The sequence below is a fragment of the Bos grunniens genome, chromosome 7 (genome assembly GCF_055505025.1).
Source record: "Bos grunniens cultivar Pamir isolate PY7600 chromosome 7, Bosgru_T2T1.0, whole genome shotgun sequence".
NCBI classification, from domain to species: domain Eukaryota; kingdom Metazoa; phylum Chordata; class Mammalia; order Artiodactyla; family Bovidae; genus Bos; species Bos grunniens.
The window spans coordinates 60047147-60065865 of record NC_141171.1 but is presented as its reverse complement, the minus strand read 5'-3'; the positions used below and the strand labels follow the sequence as shown (position 1 = coordinate 60065865).

General features: G+C 40.2%; 1 long non-coding RNA gene across 1 annotated transcript in view; it reads left to right on the top strand.

Annotated features, from left to right (window-relative positions):
- Window positions 1-17990, top strand: part of LOC147369643 (uncharacterized) — a 39730-nt gene extending 21740 nt beyond the window's left edge. Inside the window, exon 2 of the long non-coding RNA XR_015167671.1 lies at window positions 17517-17990. This is a non-coding gene — a long non-coding RNA (uncharacterized LOC147369643). The remainder of the gene's footprint in view (window positions 1-17516) is intronic.
- The last annotated feature ends 729 nt before the right edge of the window (window positions 17991-18719 follow it).

Genomic DNA, 18719 nt, shown 5'->3' with positions numbered 1-18719 from the left:
CATCTTCCATAGTGGCTGTATCACCAGCAGTGTAAGAGAGTTCCCCTTTCTCCACACACACCCTCTCTAGCATTTGTTTGTAGACTTTTTGATGATGGCCATCTGATTGGTGTGAGGTATAAGTTTGTTTTCTAGGTCCCTGGGTTTATTTCTACTTTGTATATGAGTTTATTTGTATCATATTCTTTTTAGATTCCACATATAAGTGATATCATATGATACTTGTTTTTCTCTGTCTTCAGTTCAGTTTAGTTCAGTCACTCAGTCATGTCCAACTCTTTGCGATCCCATGGACTGCAGCCTCCCTGTCCATCACCAATTCCTGGAGTCCACTCAAACCCATGTCCATCGAGTCAATGATGCCATCCAGCCATCTCATCCTCTGTCGTCCCCTTCTCCTCCTGCCCTCAATCTTTCCCAGCATCAGGGTCTTTTCAAATGAGTCAGCTCTTTGCATCAGGTGCCCAAAGTATTACAGTTTCAGCTTCAGCATCAGTCCTTCCAATGAACACCCAGGACTGATCTCCTTTAGGATGGACTGGTTGGATCTCCTTGCAGTCCAAGGGACTCTCAAGAATCTTCTCCAACACCACAGTTCAAAAGCATCAATTCTTTGGCACTCAGCTTTCTTTATAGTCCAATTCTCACATCCATACATGACTACTGGAAAAACCATAGCCTTGACTGGACGGACCTTTGTTGGCAAAGTAATGTCTCTGCTTTTGAATATGCTGTCTAGGTTGGTCGTAACTTTCCTTCCAAGAGGTAAGCGTCTTTTAATTTCACGGCTGCAATCACCATCTGCAGTGATTTTGGAGCCCCCCAAAATAAAGTCTGACACTGTTTCCACTGTTTCCCCATCTATTTGCCATGAAGTGATGGGACTAGATGCCATGATGTTCGTTTTCTGAATGTTGAGCTTTAAGCCAACTTTTTCATTCTTCTCTGTCACTTTCATCAAGAGGCTTTTTAGTTCTTCTTCGCTTTCTGCCATAAGGGTGGTGTCATGTGCATTATCTGAGGTCATTGATATTTCTCCTGGCAATCTTGATTCCAGCTTGTGTTTCCTCCAGCCCAGCGTTTCTCATGATGTACTCTGCATATAAGTTAAATAAGCACGGTGACAATATACAGCCTTGACGTTCTCTTACTTCACTTAAACAGCTGTATGACTTGTTTGTGTATTTTGGAACTCAATCCCTTATCAGTAGCATTGTTTGCAAATATTTTCTCCCAGTTCTTAAGTTGTCTTTTTGTTTTGTTTATGGTTTCTTTTTCTATGCAAAAGCTTTTAAGCCTAATTAGGTCCCCTTTCTTTATGAGATTCTTTTTTAATAACTATATAGTATTTTGTCGAGTGAATATTCTCTGGTTTACTTATACATGTTGTTGTATATTTAAGTTAAATATATTAGGTTAAATGTTGTGCTGCATCAAACATTCTTATAGTCTAATTTTATTTTTGTTAACTTTTCCACTCAGCCATGGTTATTTTCATGAGAAGTTTTTGCATGTAGAAGTGCTTGGTCGGTCTACATCTACTTCTTAAGGTTTTTGCTAGATATGGTCAAACTGCTCTCTTAGAAGGTTGTATAATGTATATTCTGAACTGCATTGTTTGAGGATGCTTGTTTTCCTAGATCAAATGTGTCCCTTTTGACTTTGTCTCCAAATTAGGGGGTTTTCAAATTTGGAACCTATAAATTATGTTGTAGATGATGACTGTGAGGGAAAAATAATGAATTTCCACTATGATTCCTGCTGATGTTTGTTACATTTGCTAAAAAAAATGAAGAAAATTGTTTTTAGATATAGTAGTACCAAATTCAAAGTCTTTAGTACAATGGAAAGGATTGAATATCAAAGTAAGTGACATGACTTGAATTCTCACTTTGAGGTCTTCAGTTCAGTTCATTCGCTCAGTCGTGTCTGACCCTTTGGAACCCCATGAGTTGCACCACGCCAGGCCTCCCTGTCCATTACCAACTCCCGGAGTTCACCCAAACTCATGTCCATCAAGTCGGTGATGCCATCCAGCCATCTCATCCTCTGTCATCCCCTTCTCCTCCTGCCCCCAATCCCTCCCAGCATCAGAGTCTTTTCCAATGAGTCAACTCTTCACATCAGGTGGCCAAAGTATTGGAGTTTCAGCTTTAGCATCAGCCCTTCCAAGGAAATCCCAAGACTGATCTCCTTTAGAATGGACTGGTTGGATCTCCTTGCAGTCCAAGGGACTCTCAAGAGTCTTCTCCAACACCGCAGTTTAAAAGCATCAATTCTTCAGCGCTCAGCTTTCTTCACAGTCCAACTTTCACATCCATACATGACCACTGGAAAAACCATAGCCTTGACTAGACAGACCTTTGTTGGCAAAGTAATGTCTCTGCTTTTGAATATGCTATCTAGGTTGGTCATAACTTTCCATCCAAGGAGTAAGCGTCTTTTAATTTCATGGCTGCAGTCACCATCTGTAGTGATTTTGGAGCCCAGAAAAATAAAGTCTGACACTGTTTCCACTGTTTCCCCATCTATTTCCCATGAAGTGGTGGGACCAGATGCCATGATCTTCTTTTTCTGAATGTTGAGCTTTAAGCCAACTTTTTTCACTCCCCACTTTCACTTTCATCAAGAAGGCTTTTTAGTTCCTCTTCACTTTCTGCCATAAGGGTGGTGTCATCTGCATATCTGAGGTTATTGATATTTCTCCCGGAAATCTTGATTCCAGCTTGTGTTTCCTCCAGCCCAGCGTTTCTCATGATGTACTCTGCATAGAAGTTAAATAAGCAGGGTGACAATATACAGCCTTGACGTACTCCTTTTCCTATTTGGAACCAGTCTGTTGTTCCATGTCCAGTTCTAACTGTTGCTTCCTGACCTGCATACAGGTTTCTCAAGAGACAGGTTAGGTGGTCTGGTATTCCCATCTCTTCCAGAATTTTCCACAGTTTATTGTGATCCACACAGTCAAAGGCTTTGGCATAGTCAATAAAGCAGAAATAGATGTTTTTCAGGAATTGTCTTGCTTTTTCGATGATCCAGCAGATGTTGGCAATTTGATCTCAGGTTCCTCTGCCTTTTCTAAAACCAGCTTGAACATCTGGAAGTTCATGGTTCACGTATTGCTGAAGCTTGGCTTGGAGAATTTTGAGCATTACTTTACTAGCGTGTGAGATGAGTGCAATTGTGCAGTAGTTTGAGCATTCTTTGGCATTGCCTTTCTTTGGGATTGGAATGAAAACTGACCTTTTCCAGTCCTGTGGCCACTGCTGAGTTTTCCAAATTTGCTGGCATATTGAGTGTAGCACTTTCACAGCATCATCTTTCAGGATTTGAAATAGCTCAATTGGAATTCCATCACCTCCACTAGCTTTGTTCATATTGATGCTTTGAGGTCTTAAACCAGTACAATTGCTATAAGCTTCAGTGTTCTCATCTGTACAATGACCATCCAATTGACCCTATTTATAGGTGAAATGAAGACCATGTGGTCTCGGTGTGATTGATTCCATTCCCACTTAGGGGGTAGATTTTGACTGATAGAAGCCCAAAAGTATAGTCCTGTGTCCCTTACCTGGCAAATGGTTCAGAGATGAACAACCCAATTTATCCCAATCAGCATAGCATTTGAAATAGATTTTGTTATGTTCAAAATATATCAAGCTCATCCCATCTACTAATGATCCTACCAAAAGATCTTATTCTCATCCAACTGACGATATACTTAGGCAGTGATTTTCTTTGCCCCATAAAATGTGGGTGGAACTTTCATATGTCATTTCCAAGTGGAAGTTTTGAGGGCCAGCTTGTAGTTCAGCTGTCTCTCTTCCCTCTGCCACAAGAGTAATATACCCTAGAAACTGGTTGTTCCTTCAGTGTTAGTCCCAGAATAAAGAGGACAAGGATGGAGTCTCAGCTCTTCCACAACTGCCAATATGCAAGTTGGATGAGAAGCAAACTTTTATTGCCTTGTAAAACACAAGGTCTGGTGGTTATTTGTTACCACAGCATAACTTAGCCAAGGCTGGCTCATACATTATTTTTTGGGCCAGAATGAGCATTTTCCAAGAGTGGGGACCTAACCTGATTTTGTCCTTTAGGAATGAACATCTGGGAGAAGAGGCTGTCTCTTTCTTCAGATGCTGTGCTATATTGTTGTGTCACCAGGAACTGCTGTAGTATTTTGTTATTATAGTAGATATCAGTCAGAGGAAAGAACAGACAGAGAGAACAACACAAAGAGAACTGCCGAGAAAGGGAACAAGAGCCCTAATCTTAAATTAATGCCTGAAGCTGACCTACCTTTGAACTCCTCAGTTAAATGAACCAGAAACAATAAATTTTTATAGTTTAAGATAATTTCAGTTGAATTTTCTTTTATTTGCAACCAAAAGCATTGATAGTGGCTGATTCAAATTTCTTTCACAGTATCCATTCAGAAGAATAGAATTTGAGAAGCTTGAAAACAGGACATTAACATGAGATGATAATTTCTGATAAGTATATGAACTAATGGACTTCCCTGGTGGCTCAGATGGTAAAGTGTCTGTTTACAATGCGGGAGACCTGTGTTCTATCCCTGGGTCAGGAAAATTGTGGCTGAAAAAGGACAAAGGTAAAACTCAGAACATTTCCAGAAGATGAGCAACTCTTGAGATTAGGTTTTCCACTGTGAGATGGTAGGCAAAAACTGAGTGGAGGATAGGATGAAGAAGAGATGGTCTGTTCTTTCACATATGCTGATTCTGTACCTTCCTGTTCCTACAGTGCTGGTAGTGCTTCTCTCTGCTTTAGCTAAACGGTGTGTGTTCACTCAGTTCTATCTGACTCTTTGCGACTCCATGGACTGTAACCTGCCAGGCTTCTCTGTCAAGGGAATCTTTCATGTAAGAATCCTGGAGCAGGTTACCATTTCCTCCTCCAGAGGACCTTCCTGACCCAGGGATAGAACCGATGTCTCTTGCATCTTCTGTATTGGCAGGTGGATTCTTTACCACTGTGCCACCTGGGAAGCCCCTTAGCTAACCTACAGGACTGCAAACACTGCCTGCTTAACTGGATATTAATTTCCACCCTACCCTGTTTTGTCACGGTCCATACTTTTAGCAGAGAGCCCTCTTCCTGTATTCATCACTAAACTGGTAGGGGGCTTAATTAATTAGCATTTGTAAGATGTTTCAGCTCTTTAGCGGATTATGGGTAATTAGGAAAGCAGAGCCAAGAGCTTTTATTATCTTCCTCTCTGCTGGTCTCTTTTCCTGCCTCTTCTGGAGAGACTGGCATTGATGTTGACTTGAATGAACTTGAACTTGTTATGCTATGTCATTTCATTTTTCATTAAATAAATTCAGAAATCTCCCAGGCCCCATGTGGGATACACTGTCCAAGGATCAGTCATTTCTCCTATAGACCAGGCAAATTCAACATTGATAAATAATGCAGCTTAAAATCGTCATAAAGGGCAGAGTGTTTGAAAGCCACAGGCAAAACCTGCTGGATCTTGCAGCTTTCTCTTATAAGAAACCCATCCACTAGTCAGCTTGGACATTATAGTTATCCCTTGGTATTCGTCTAGTAATTCCCTCCCCAGAAATGGACCATCCTCTGAAAACTAGAGAATTTTACAATGTTCTCCGTTTTTAACGTCCTTATTAAATTTGTTTTTTGCTCTGTTTTTCTTTTTTTTTACAACATGGAAGATGAATCAGTTAGGAACTGTATTTGAGGGCTAATAACAGAAACCTGAAATAACATGGTTTAACAAGATGGAGAGGTTTATTTTCTGTCATCCATAGGCAGTCTGGGGGCTGAATTTCTATAGTTATTACAGTTCTGTGACACAATCTGTGCCCTAAGCTTCTAACATTTTGTTCTATCATCATTCGCATGTGGCTTCCAACTTCAAGGTGCAAGGTGGCTACTGTAACTCCAGACATCAAGTCTATATTCCAGGCAGGAAGAAGGAGGAATGAGGAAAATGCAAAAGAGCCTCCTACCTAATTTAGCAGCCATCCTGAAAGCCTTATCTTAGTAGTTACCTGGCTACTGCTGTTTTAAGGTGATGCTGGAAAAAGTAGTTTTGCATCAGTGCATGCTGATGCTCCCGATAAGATCAGGTTTCATTATTAAGGGAGAAGTAACAATTGGTAATTATCAGCTTCTATCACACCACATTCCTGAAGTATGTCTTAAGTAATAAACCTTACCTCAGTAATAATTACTAATGTGTGTACAGTGTGTTAGGTTGTCAAAATTAAACCCTTCAATGGTTATGACTTCTTGGGGTCCTGGGTGATTTAAAAGAACACAGAGATCATTTTATCTGGAAGAACACAAGAAATTTTGTTTGCTACATGGTACTCAGCCATAACCTGTCTAAAAAAGAAGCAGAGGGAGAAACCTTCTCAAAGATTTTAATAAACTCAAACATTATACTGACTTCCCCAGACACCTCCCAGTAGTTTTACCTATAATTACTCTGGAGCAAAAGGGACAGAATATGAGGTTCTAGTGCTTCCTCTGCAGGAGCCCTGTTCAATCTCTTGCTCTTCTGCTTGGATTTATGTCATTTCCAATATCCAACAGTGTGTTTTCAAAGTGAGTTATTTAATGTGTTAGGCATCAACTGGAATGTATCCCAGCTCGGGATGCAGGAGGTCATTGCAGAATTCTAGACTTGGGGCAACAACAAAAGATACTCATTGTGCAACTATCTGACCACTGACCATTTTCAGAACTGTTCTGCCCTACAGATAAAGACAGATGGTTGCGAAGGGGTGGGCAGTAGGGGCAGTACAGAGAAGAGACAAGTAGAAAAAGATTGGACAATCTTCTGAGTTTGATGTTAGGAAAATACCCAGCAGATAGCAAGATAACAGGTGCTCACTCAGTGTTAGTTTCCTGGGCTCTTTGTGGTTTTGGGACTAGGAAGTTTAAGAACTGCCAGGGAGATGATCTCACGAACATAAGTTGGCGTTTCATCTCATCTTGTGCTATCATCCAGAAATAATGAGAGAAACTGAGGCCAAAATGCTGAGATCTTATTCAGACCAAGGGTTAGAATTTCCTCCACCACTTTTTTGGGATCATTTAGTATTTGTATGTTAGACCTTACCTAGAAGCTATTTCTGTCAGCAAAATGCAGCTTTCTTCTGTCCCACCACCCACTTCTTGCCCTGTCCTGCCTCCGCCAGCTGTTGTTTTCAGAGAGCAGAAAGCAGAACTAATACTCCCTTTGATTCATTTCTGGTGTCTACTGACGAGGTGTGGTTCAAGTATGTGAGGATGTCATTTTTCCTATGAGATCTCTTTGTGTTGTCTTCTGCTGATGCTATGTTAGAGCAGCCATCAGTATGCAAAGTTCAGAAGCATTGTCATTGTTTTGAAAGAGCATATGGAATCTGAATTTCACTTCTCCCCTGGGACATATGCTGTTAATTAAAGGCAGATTCTAAAGATTGTAGTCGGCGTATGCATTGTCACACAGGAGAGAACTGAAAAATCGACTAAATGTATTTAAGCTTCCTGTCAATCATTCTATATTTGAGTGAAAGTAGTGAGTTATTTGTTATATATCACATTTAACAGAGGTGGTTGATATACTGCTTAAAATCCTCCAGTGCATTCCAACTCTTTGATGAAAGCCTGAACTCTCTAGCATAGTCTCTACAACCTTTTGTGATCTGGTCTTTGGCCATCTGTCTTTTCAGTCTCATGTTTTAACCACCTTTTAATATGTACTTCATTATCTAGCCATATCAAGCAGATAATAATAAAAGCTCACATTTCTAGGGCCATCATCTATGCTGAACACTTAACATACACACCTCATTTAGCTCAAAGTAGGAATTTCTGGAAATGGGATTGCTGAGTAAATTAAGATCTCAGGGTTATGCCCCTTAGAGATGCTTGTATACATTGTTCATTGTTGATTGATGTTCTGGTCTTTGCAAGTTCTCTGAAACCATCATGTGTCTTTCATCACAGTTTCTACCAGTGTCCTTTAATTCAGTTCCTGGCTGATGCTCCTGGGCTGCAGGGCCATTCTTCCTGCTTCCCCAGGTCTGCCGTGAATGCAGATGCTGGCTTATCTGCATCCTCTGAGGAGCAGCCATTCCCTTGAGACCTCCTGGGCAGCTGTGACATTTGCATTTCAGCATGTAGATTGACACCTGTCCTTTGTTACGCTTAGGGGTGCCCAACCCTGTTACTACCCAGTCTTGGTCAGCTGTTACGGGTCAATGTTGCTTGCCAGAATGTGAAATAATGGCACAGAGGAAATTAACAGCAGAGTAAACTCTATATCTTGATCAATACCTTCTATGCAGGCTGTTCTTGAGCTCTCATTGGTGGAGGACAAAAGTGTGTGTATAGAGAGCACTGTGATGATTCATTATATGTAATTTACTATGAGGATTTATATCAATATGCAGTACATTTTAATAAAAATATATCAAAGATGACTTTATAACAAAACAGCATTTTCAATAGGGCCTAGCTGTACATGTTTTTTCATTTAGTTCTCACAAAAACCTGTGATTTTAATAACTTAGATTAAGTACTATTATTATTAAAGATGTGGAAACTGAGGCTTAGAACAGCCTCATTGATGTGTTTAAGGTGACATAGAGCAGAACAACTCAGCCAATGTATTGATACAAGAGGGAGTGCACTAATAGTTCTCAGGTTGCACTCAGTCATAGATTTTGCCAGAGAAAAAAGAGAAGGCACAGTAGACATCATTATTATAATTTTAAGGCATTTTAATAGACTAACAATTAATTTCACACATGCACCACAATACAGATTTGTGTTTCTGTTGAAAAGTGAAGATTTGCAGGAACACGAGGTCCTGCCTGGCACTGATCACTGGAGCCATGGAGGGCTGTTCTCTTTGAGTGCAGCACACCCTCCTCAGTTTCCACAGTCTGCAGTACTCCCCCTTGTCTTTCTCAGAACCCAACTAAGTCCACTCATTCATATTACTATGGCCGTTTGAGGTTAGAACACTGAATAACACACATACCCTCTCTCTGTAGCTCCTCCAAAGCACTCTAGTTTGCCCTTCCCCTCCTTTACAACTGCTCAATGTCCCATCACTTTAACTCAGCAATACAATCAAATTCCTTTCCTGACTCTTTTATCACTCCCGCTTCCCAACACTCTTCACCCCTACTAACAGATGCCTCTCTGAGCACTCTGGGCAGTCCTCTCTCTTTGTCCTACTATAGTGTACGGTTGTTGCTATTGTTGTTTAGTTGCTAAGTTACATCCAACTCTTTTGCGACCCCACGGACTGTATCCTGCCACACTCCTCTGTCCATGAGATTTCCCAGGCAAGAATACTGGAGTGAGTTGCCATTTCCTTCAGCAGGGGATCTTCCCAACCTGGGGATTGAGCCTGCTTCTCCTGCATCTCCTGTATTGGCATGGGGATTCTTGACCACTGAGCCACCAGGGAAGCCTGTGGTGTACTGTTATTGTCCTTAAATGCTGTTGTTCACACAGCTCACGGGCAGCTGAGAGTAACATAAAGTCTTTCCCCCTGAATCTTGAGGCCCAGCTTTCCCAGTAAGGATTTGAATGAGTGGATGAATGAATAAGTGGATGTATGGATGAATGCATGATTTATTGACCAGAACTACTTTCTACTCTCCTGTCCAGAGTAGGGGAGGTGAATATTAAAAGCCATTGGTAGTGACCTGCCCTTGACTTTTGATCAGAGCATAGTATGTGCTTGAACTGCATGTTGGTCGGGTCAGCAATTGCTTCTAAACCAAAAATATCCAGAAGGAAAGAATACGATGCCTTTTTCTTGCCAGAGGAACTCAGAGCAGTAAATATTATTAAATCACAGATAAAGCTGTATGGTCATTTAGTTTTTAAGAATTAAAAAGAACGAGTCTCTAGGATATTAGCACTGAATATAGCTGAGTGTCGAATTTAGCCTTAATTGGCATTGAAGACAATTCTAGTTCACTTAAGAGAAACAGTTATTAAACAAGACATTATTCTAGCCAGAAAGTAAAAACAACACAAAACAAAAGGCTTCTTTATCTGATCACATTGCTGAAATATTTTAGTTGATTCTTACTTCAACTAAGCATTCTGCCTTCTGCAAATAATGATATTGTATATACACTTACCCAACAGCTAGATTTCTTCCTTTGTAACCATTGCATTTGTACAATTCCCCAATCCAACATTAATTCTGAAGTCAAATGCCAACTTTGTCCTGGTCCTTTCTTAAAAAAGTCATCAAAGTAATACATTCATATGGGTAAAGATGAAGTGGAAGGCTCAGAATAAGAAGCAGCTGTCCCCTGTCCCTCCTCCTCAGAGTCTCTCTCTAGTAGCAATCATTTGAAACTATTTTTAGTTATCTCTTATTTTAACTAACTTAATATTTTGAAAGGCTTGCCTTTACTGCTTTTCTTTATTTATTTTAGATATTATATACTTGACTCCTTGTTAAAGAAGATGGTGACTCAACTCACATCACCCCGCTTCTACTTTGTCTCCTCATCCTCTCCATATGTAAACACTGTTATTTTAAAAACAAAATCTACATCCACTCTTTGTTACTTTTGCCTGAAATAGCTCCTCAAAGTCCCCTTGTTTCTACTCTTGCCTCCTTCATTCTAATCTTAAGAGCAACCAGAGAGCTCCTTCTGAAATGCAAGAAAGATCTTGTCAAGTCTCTGCTCACAACCTTGCGGTGGTTTCTCAACTTACTTGGAGAACAAAGCTCAAGTCCTTATAATGCCCTTCAGAGCCTGGTAGGATCTGATTCTCAATACCTTCTGATCTAGTCCCCTACTATTCTCTGCTTTGTCTACACCTTTCCTGCCATGTTGGTCTATTTGCCAAGCATCTCAGACTCATTCTTACCTTAGAGTCTTCACAAGGGCTGTGGCATCAGAATGTAACACTCTTCTCCTAAATGTTTCTATAGCCAACACCCTTTCAACCTGCCCCTCTCCTGACTCTTCTAGCATTTTTAGGTCCCTTCATTCTGTTAAGCCTTTTAATTTCTCAATAGCACTTATTACCTTCTAACCTACTGAGTTTATTTTACTTTATGTCTCAGTTTGTTTCTATATTCCTACTCCTTGCTAGAGTGTAAGGTCTGGGGCAACAAGGATCATTTTGTTTACAAGTGTATGCCATATAGCTAGAAGAGTGCCTAGCACCTAGTAACTGCTCAAAGAATTGGATAAATGAATGAATCAATATTATGATTAAATGTGACACAAGGCAATGCCAGGTATAGTACCATGGGGAGGTCATCACTTTTCTTACATAACTTTCTTTTTATCCAAGAGTTTATAACTACCCTTTTCTTCTCTTATCCCATATGTTACTCATTCACTCCAGTTTTCATTGAAATATTTTATAATATCAAAGTTTCACTTTTAAGGAGAATAATTAATGTTTCTCTAATAAAGTATAATTTTGTCTTTGGTGAAAGATTTTTTTTTATCCTGTTAAGAGAGCATTCTTATGCTATTTTAAAACAGCTTTTTAAAGATATAATTCATGGATCATACAATCAATTCCTTTAAAGTCTACAGTTTGATGATGTTATGGAAGAATTATGTCCCTCCAAATTTTATATTTTGAAGTCCCAACTTGCAAGACCTCAGAATGTAGCCATATTTGGAGGTAAAGTGTTCAAGGAGACAACTGTTTAAAGTGAGGCCACTAGGGTGGGATCCTAATTCACTATGGCTGGGGTCTTTATAAAAAAGAGAGACAACAGAAGTGCAGATGCACAGAAGGATGACCATATGTGGACAAAGAAGCTCGAGGGTGGCCACCTGCCAGCTAAGGAGAGAGGTCTCAGAGAAGACCAATCCTGCCAGCACCTTGTTTGTGAACTTCTAGCCTATATACATTTCTGTTGCTTAATTCAGCCAGTCTGTGATATTTTGTTATGGCAGACTTAGAAAATTAATACAGGTGTTTCTTTGGTATGTTCACAAGTAGGTGTACCCATCACCACAGTTGTTAACTTTAGAACAGTTTCATGACTTCAAAAAGAATACCCTTTAGCTATCATCACCTTCTGCCTTTTCTGTCTGCTCTAGACTTGGGCAACCACTAATCCACTTTGTATCTATTCCAAAATTTCGTATTGTAGATATTATATAATTTGTGGTCTTTTGTGACTGACTTCTTTCACCCAGCATGTCTTTAAGGTTCATCCATGTTGTAACATGTAAAAGTACTTCATTTTTGTGTGTGTGGCCTAACGCTATTCTTTGTATGGATATATCACTTTTTGTTTATCCATTCACCAATTGATGGATACTTTGGTTGTTTCCACCTTTTGGCTATTATGAATAACCCTCCTATAAACCTGTGTACAAACCTTTGTGTGGACATTTGTTTTTACTTTCTTGGGTATATACCGAAGAATGGAATTGCAGGGTCTAGCATATTCAAAAGCAGAGACATTACTTTGCCAACAACGGTTCATCTAGTCAAGGCTATGGTTTTTCCAGTGGTCATGTATGGATGTGAGAGTTGGACTGTGAAGAAGGCTGAGCACCGAAGAATTGATGCTTTTGAACTGTAGTGTTGGAGAAGACTCTTGAGAGTCCCTTGGACTGCAAGGAGATCCAACCAGTCCATTCTGAAGGAGATCAGCCCTGGGATTTCTTTGGAAGGAATGATGCTAAAGCTGAAACTCCAGTACTTTGGCCACCTCATGAGAAGAGTTGACTCATTGGAAAAGACTCTGATGCTGGGAGGGACTGGGGGCAGGAGGAGAAGGGGATGACAGAGGAGGAGATGGCTGGATGGCATCACTGACTCAATGGACGTGAGTCTCAGTAAACTCCGGGAGTTGGTGATGGACAGGGAGGCCTGGTGTGCTGCGATTCATGGGGTCGCAAAGAGTCGGACACGACTGAGCGACTGATCTGATCTGAAGGTACCTCTATGATGAACTGTTTGAGGAACTATCAGACTGCTTTCCAAAGTGGCTGTACTATTTTACATTCCCACTGGCAGTATATGAGTGTTCCAATTTTGCCACATTCTCACCAACACCTGTCATTATCTGACTTTTTTATTGTAACTATTTTATTAAGGGTGAAGTAGAATCTCTTTGTGGTTTTGATTTGCCTTTCTCTGATGGCTAATGCTGTCATGTATGCTTTTGAACTGTGGTGTTGGAGAAGACTCTTGAGAGTCCCTTGGACTGCAAGGAGATCCAACCAGTCCATCCTAAAGGAGATCAGTCCTGGGTGTTCATTGGAAGGACTGATGTTGAAGCCGAAACTCCAATACTTTGGCCACCTGTTGTGAAGAGCTGACTCATTGGAAAAGACCCTGATGCTTGGAAAGATTGAGGGCAGGAGGAGAAGGGGACAACAGAGGATGAGATGGTTGGATGGCATCACTGACTCAATGGACATGGGTTTGGGTGGACTCCAGGAGTTGGTGATGGACAGGGAAGCCTGGTGTGCTGCGGTTCATGGGGTCGCAAAGGGTCGGACACGACTGAGCGACTGAACTGAACTGAGCTGAACTGAATGCTGTCATGTATGTTTTTATGTGCTTATTGGCCATTTGTATATCTTGTTGGAGAAATGTCTGTTCAAGTCTTTTATCTATTTTTAAATTGAGTCATTCAACTTCTTATTGAGTTGAAAGACTTCTTTACATTTTCTAGAAACAAATTCCTAATCAGATATATGTTTTGCAAATATTTTATTCCATTCTATGGATTGTCTTTTCACTTTCTTGGTAGTGTCTTTTGCAACACAAAAGTCTTTAATTTTGCAGAACTCCAGCTTGCCTATTTTTCCTTTGTTACTTATGATTTTGGTGTTGTATTTAAGCATCCATTTCCAAATCTGAGTTCATAAAGATTTATGCCTATGTTTTTTTCTAAGAATTTTGTAGTTTCAGCTTTTAGATTTAAGCCTTTAATCCATTTTGAGTTAATTTTTGTATGTGATGTGAGGTAGGAATCCAATTTCATTCTTTTGCAGGTGAGTATTCAGTTGTTACAATGCTACTTGTTTAAAAAAAGACTAGTCTTTTTACATTGAATGGTCTTGGCATCCTTACCTAAAATCAGTTGACCATAGACATATGAGTTGTTTTTGGCTTTCAGTTCTTTCCGTTGATCTATATGTCTATCCTTATGCTAGTACTGGACTGTCTTGATTATTATTGTTTTCTATTAAATTTTAAAGTTGGGAAGTTTTAATTCCTCCTAGTTTGTTCTTGTTCAAGAGGGCTGTGAATATTCTGTGTCTGTTGCAATTCTATATGATCTTTTTTAAAGAAACTTTTAATTTGTTTTTGTCTGTGGTGGGTTCTCCTTTCTGGCCTGCGGGCTTTCTCTAGTTGCGGTGAGTGGGAGCCACTCTCTAGCTGCAGTGCGCAGGCTTCTCACTGCAGTGGCTTCTCTTGTTGCAGAGCATGGTTTCTAGGCACACAGGCTTAAGCAGTTGCTGCGTGTGGGCTCAGTAGTTGTGGCTTGTGGTCTCTAGAGCACTGGCTCGATAGTTGTGGTTCATGGGCTTAGTTGCTCCGTGGCGTGTGGGATCTTCTCAGGCCAGCTACTGAACTGGTGTCCCTTGCATAGCAAGGTGGATTCTTAACCACTGAGTCATGGAGAAAGCCCTCCATATGAATTTTAGCATCAGATTATCAATTTCTACAAAGAAGTCCAGTGGGATTCTGACAGGAATTGTGTTGCTTCAGTAGCTAAATTTGGAGAATATTGCTGGCTTGAAATATTAAGTCTTGTGATAATGAACATGGGATGTTTACCATTTATTTAGACTCTTTCATGGAGAAGGCAATGGCACCCCACTCCAGTACTCTTGCCTGGAAAATCCGATGGATGGAGGAGCCTGGTAGGCTGCAGTTTATGGGGTCGCGAAGAGTCAGACATGACTGAGTGACTTCATTTTCACCTTTCACTTTCATTCATTGGAGAAGGAAGTGGCAACCCACTCCATTGTTCTTGCCTGGAGAATCCCAGGGACCGGAGAGCCTGGTGGGCTGCTGTCTATGGGGTCGCACAGAGTTGGACATGACTGAAGCGACTTAGCAGCAGCAGCAGCAGACTCCTTCATATTTCTTTCAATATTGTTTTATAGTTTTCAGAGTACAAGTTTGCATGTCTTTTGTTAAACTTATTTTTCAGTATTTTATTCTTTTGATGCTATTGTAATTGAATTATTTTCTCAATTTCATTTTAGATTGTTCATTGCAAATACCATTGACATTGTTTTTTTTTCTCTGTGTTCTTTGGATTATATAATGTCTATAGATTCCTTCTGAAGGAGTCTTTGGGCCTAGAAAAGAAAACAACAGTCTCAAAGGCCCTTGCTGAATTATCTAACTTCAGAGAAAACAAAACAGAACTTTAGGTCCCACCCTGATGCTCCCGGCCAGTTGCATCTACCTGGGACTTATTACCCCACTACCCAGAAACCTTCCACCCCCTACATCTGCCTGGGACTTATCACCCCCTGCCCAGAGGACTTATCACCCCCTTCCCCAAACCTCCCACTCCCTGTTCAACTACAAATGCCATCTCAACTAAAGAATACCCAAAACATCCTGCCTGACTAACATTTCCCTTATCGCTTCCACAAACCTCCCTTTAAATATGGTTTCCCTGATCCCTCTCACGTTCAGCCTGGTCGTTAGGCAGACTGTCACCCCTCCTTGCCTGAATTAAGGTAACCTACTTCCGTTGAGGTGGTCTCTCTTTTTCTGCCTTGGCCTGATCTATACTTTACATCTTCATGTATGCTAATTCTTTATTTTGCAGTTCATTCTGCTGTTGAACATCTCTAGTGAAATTTTCATTTCCACTATTATACTTTCAACTCTAGAATGTCCATTTAATTGCTTTTAAAAATAATGTCTTTCTCCTTACTAATATTCTCTAGTCAATGCAGCATTGTCGTCATATTTTACCTCTTTAATCATGGTTTTCTTTAGTTCTTTGAACATATTTTTGATGGCTACTTTGAATGCTGTGTCTATTAAATCTGACAGTTGATTATCTCACAGGCAATTTATTCTATCTGCTTTTTTCCTCAGTGTATGTGCTGTATTTCTCTGTTTCTTTGGACATCTTTGCAGTTTTGTTGGAAACCAAATATTATAGGTAATACTGTAGCCACTCAGCACTGCCTTCTCCCCTGTTTCTTTTCATTGCTGCTTGCTAATTGACTGGCTTGATTATTTGGTGAGTTCTGTTTCCCTTACGCACAGTGTTAAGCCTCTGGTTGTGCTTCTTGGGGGCTGAAGCCGTGTACATGTCTGCTGTCATCTAGGGCTGATAGAGATTTTGGCAGGGCTTTTTTGACTATCGTTTTCTCTGTCCACAACCACTAAACTCCATTAACTACAGATTGATCACTGTGTGGTTTAAAAAAAATGCCCTGGGATATAAATTACTCTACAGATGAAACCATCCAAATTGTCTCTTTTGAAGAGATAATTTGTGATTTGTTCTGTCCCTACATGTCTCCGGCTGTGCCTTTCCCTGGTTCTCTGGGACAACTAGCTGGTTTACAGTTCAGGTTATAAATCGAAGGAATCCCCAATCTCTTCCCAATTGCCTTTAACTAGTTTCACTGTTCTTGAGAACGTCCTTAGGCTTGAACTTCTCTACGTTGTATTCCAAGTGAAGTCAGTTCTTTTGGAAAGTGATTAGGATCTATCTACTTTGTGGCCTGCTTCTTTCCTCAAGCAAAATATCTGAGGTGGTTCTGGACCTGAGGGTGGGGATAATGCACCTTTTTACCCTGAGCGATACCACCACTTTTTAGCTGAACTCCTGGTGGAGGTAGGAGCAGTAGCCCCGGTCTTCTCAGCTTGCCTCTCCTGCATGGACCTACCCCCTTAGGGCAAGGACTGTTGGGGCTCCACTATTCTCAGAGGCAACATACCCAACATAAAGGCTTCATACCACCAATGGAGGGTGAGTGGAGGAAGGAGCCCCCACCTCTCAGTGACATTTTCCTGGAACTTAGCCCTACCAACAGGTAGCCGCAGGCAGAATGAAAAGTGCCAACATGCTGCTCCTTCTGGGAAGATAGCCCTTTGACCAGGAGCCAAGGGAAAGGGAGCCCCTTTTTTCTGTCTGTGCCAGTCTGGAGCAGAGTTTCCATCTCATGATTTCAGAGGGAGAAGAGAGTATGTCTCTTTGAAATGCCAGATTGCTATTATTATCAAACTTTAATAGATTTTCAGTAAATTTCATTTGCTGTGTTTCCTTGGGACCATTTCCAGAGACTTTAAATTGTTGTTTTTGTTTTTATAAAATCTTCACCAGTTTCATTGGAGAGCAAGTCTATGGAGCTTGTCATGTTGTCATACTGCCCTTTACTATTTTTAAACCATCCAAAAATCAGGAGTGGGTCTAAGGTTCTGTCAAATGTATTGTTGGCCCTATCAATGTGATTTTTTGTGAAGAAGCTTTTGAAATGAAAATAGCAATTAGAATATATTTCTTTTTTGTTTTTTTCTTCTAGGATACATGTATTCTGAAGGAGATCAGCCCTGGGATTTCTTTGGAAGGAATGATTCTAAAGCTGAAACTCCAGTACTTTGGCCACCTCATGTGAAGAGTTGACTCATTGGAAAAGACTCTGATGCTGGGAGGGATTGGGGGCAGGAGGAGAAGGGGACGACAGAGGAGGAGATGGCTGGATGGCATCACTGACTCGATGGACGTGAGTCTCAGTGAACTCCAGGAATTGGTGATGGACAGGGAGGCCTGGCGTGCTGCGATTCATGCAGTCGCAAAGAGTCGGACACGACTGAGCGACTGATCTGATCTGATACATGTATTCTTCTGGCATCTTCTAGCATGTCATAATTTATTGCTTTATTCAATTTTCTTTTTTATTGAACAGTTTGCATCTATAAGGGGAAATCTCACCATTGGTGCATGTGTATGTGGATACTCTAATCACAGTTGGGAATAAAAACGATTTTTCCTTTTATAGTAATATGCTGTTATTTTCTTCTTGAGGAATGAAATTGGTAGTTAGGTTACTATTTGCTATTTGAAAGTTTAGATCTGAACAAGCTTATCCAGTTATGTGTGTGTGATGTGTGAACAATTTTTGAACATATTTAGTTACTAGATATGAAAATTTCCTCTTCCTTATTGTGACTATTCTGATATTTAACATTTTTAGGAATGAAAACATGGGAAAGTATTAATAGCATATAGGCCTTGCAGATCTGAATTTGAATTCCAGCTGCATGTCCTAGCAGTTGGGTGATCTTGGATACATAGCTTCATCTCTCAAAGCGTCAGTTCTTGTCCTTAAAAGGAGGACAAATATTTATTTCTTGGGGTTATCGCAGTGACAAAAAGATGGAATGAACATAAAACATTCAGTGCTATGATTGGGTGCTTACTTACTGATCAGTATTCAGTAAGTGATAATTCCCTTGCTTTTGAGAAAATAATTCATTTCACATAGAATTTAAAATAATTAGCATTTAACTGTGCAAAATATTTGCTGATAATTTTTTTCTTATCCTGGATGCTCTATTTCCTGCCTCATTTCTAATTTTATTAGTTTTCAAATTAGATTTGCTGTTTGTTGGCCATTTGTTAGTGTTTTCCAACAAGTTGGCTTTGGCTATATCAATCACTTCTTTACATTTTACTTACTATTAAACTAAGTTATTGTTCATTTTATCACATTTATGACTTCCTA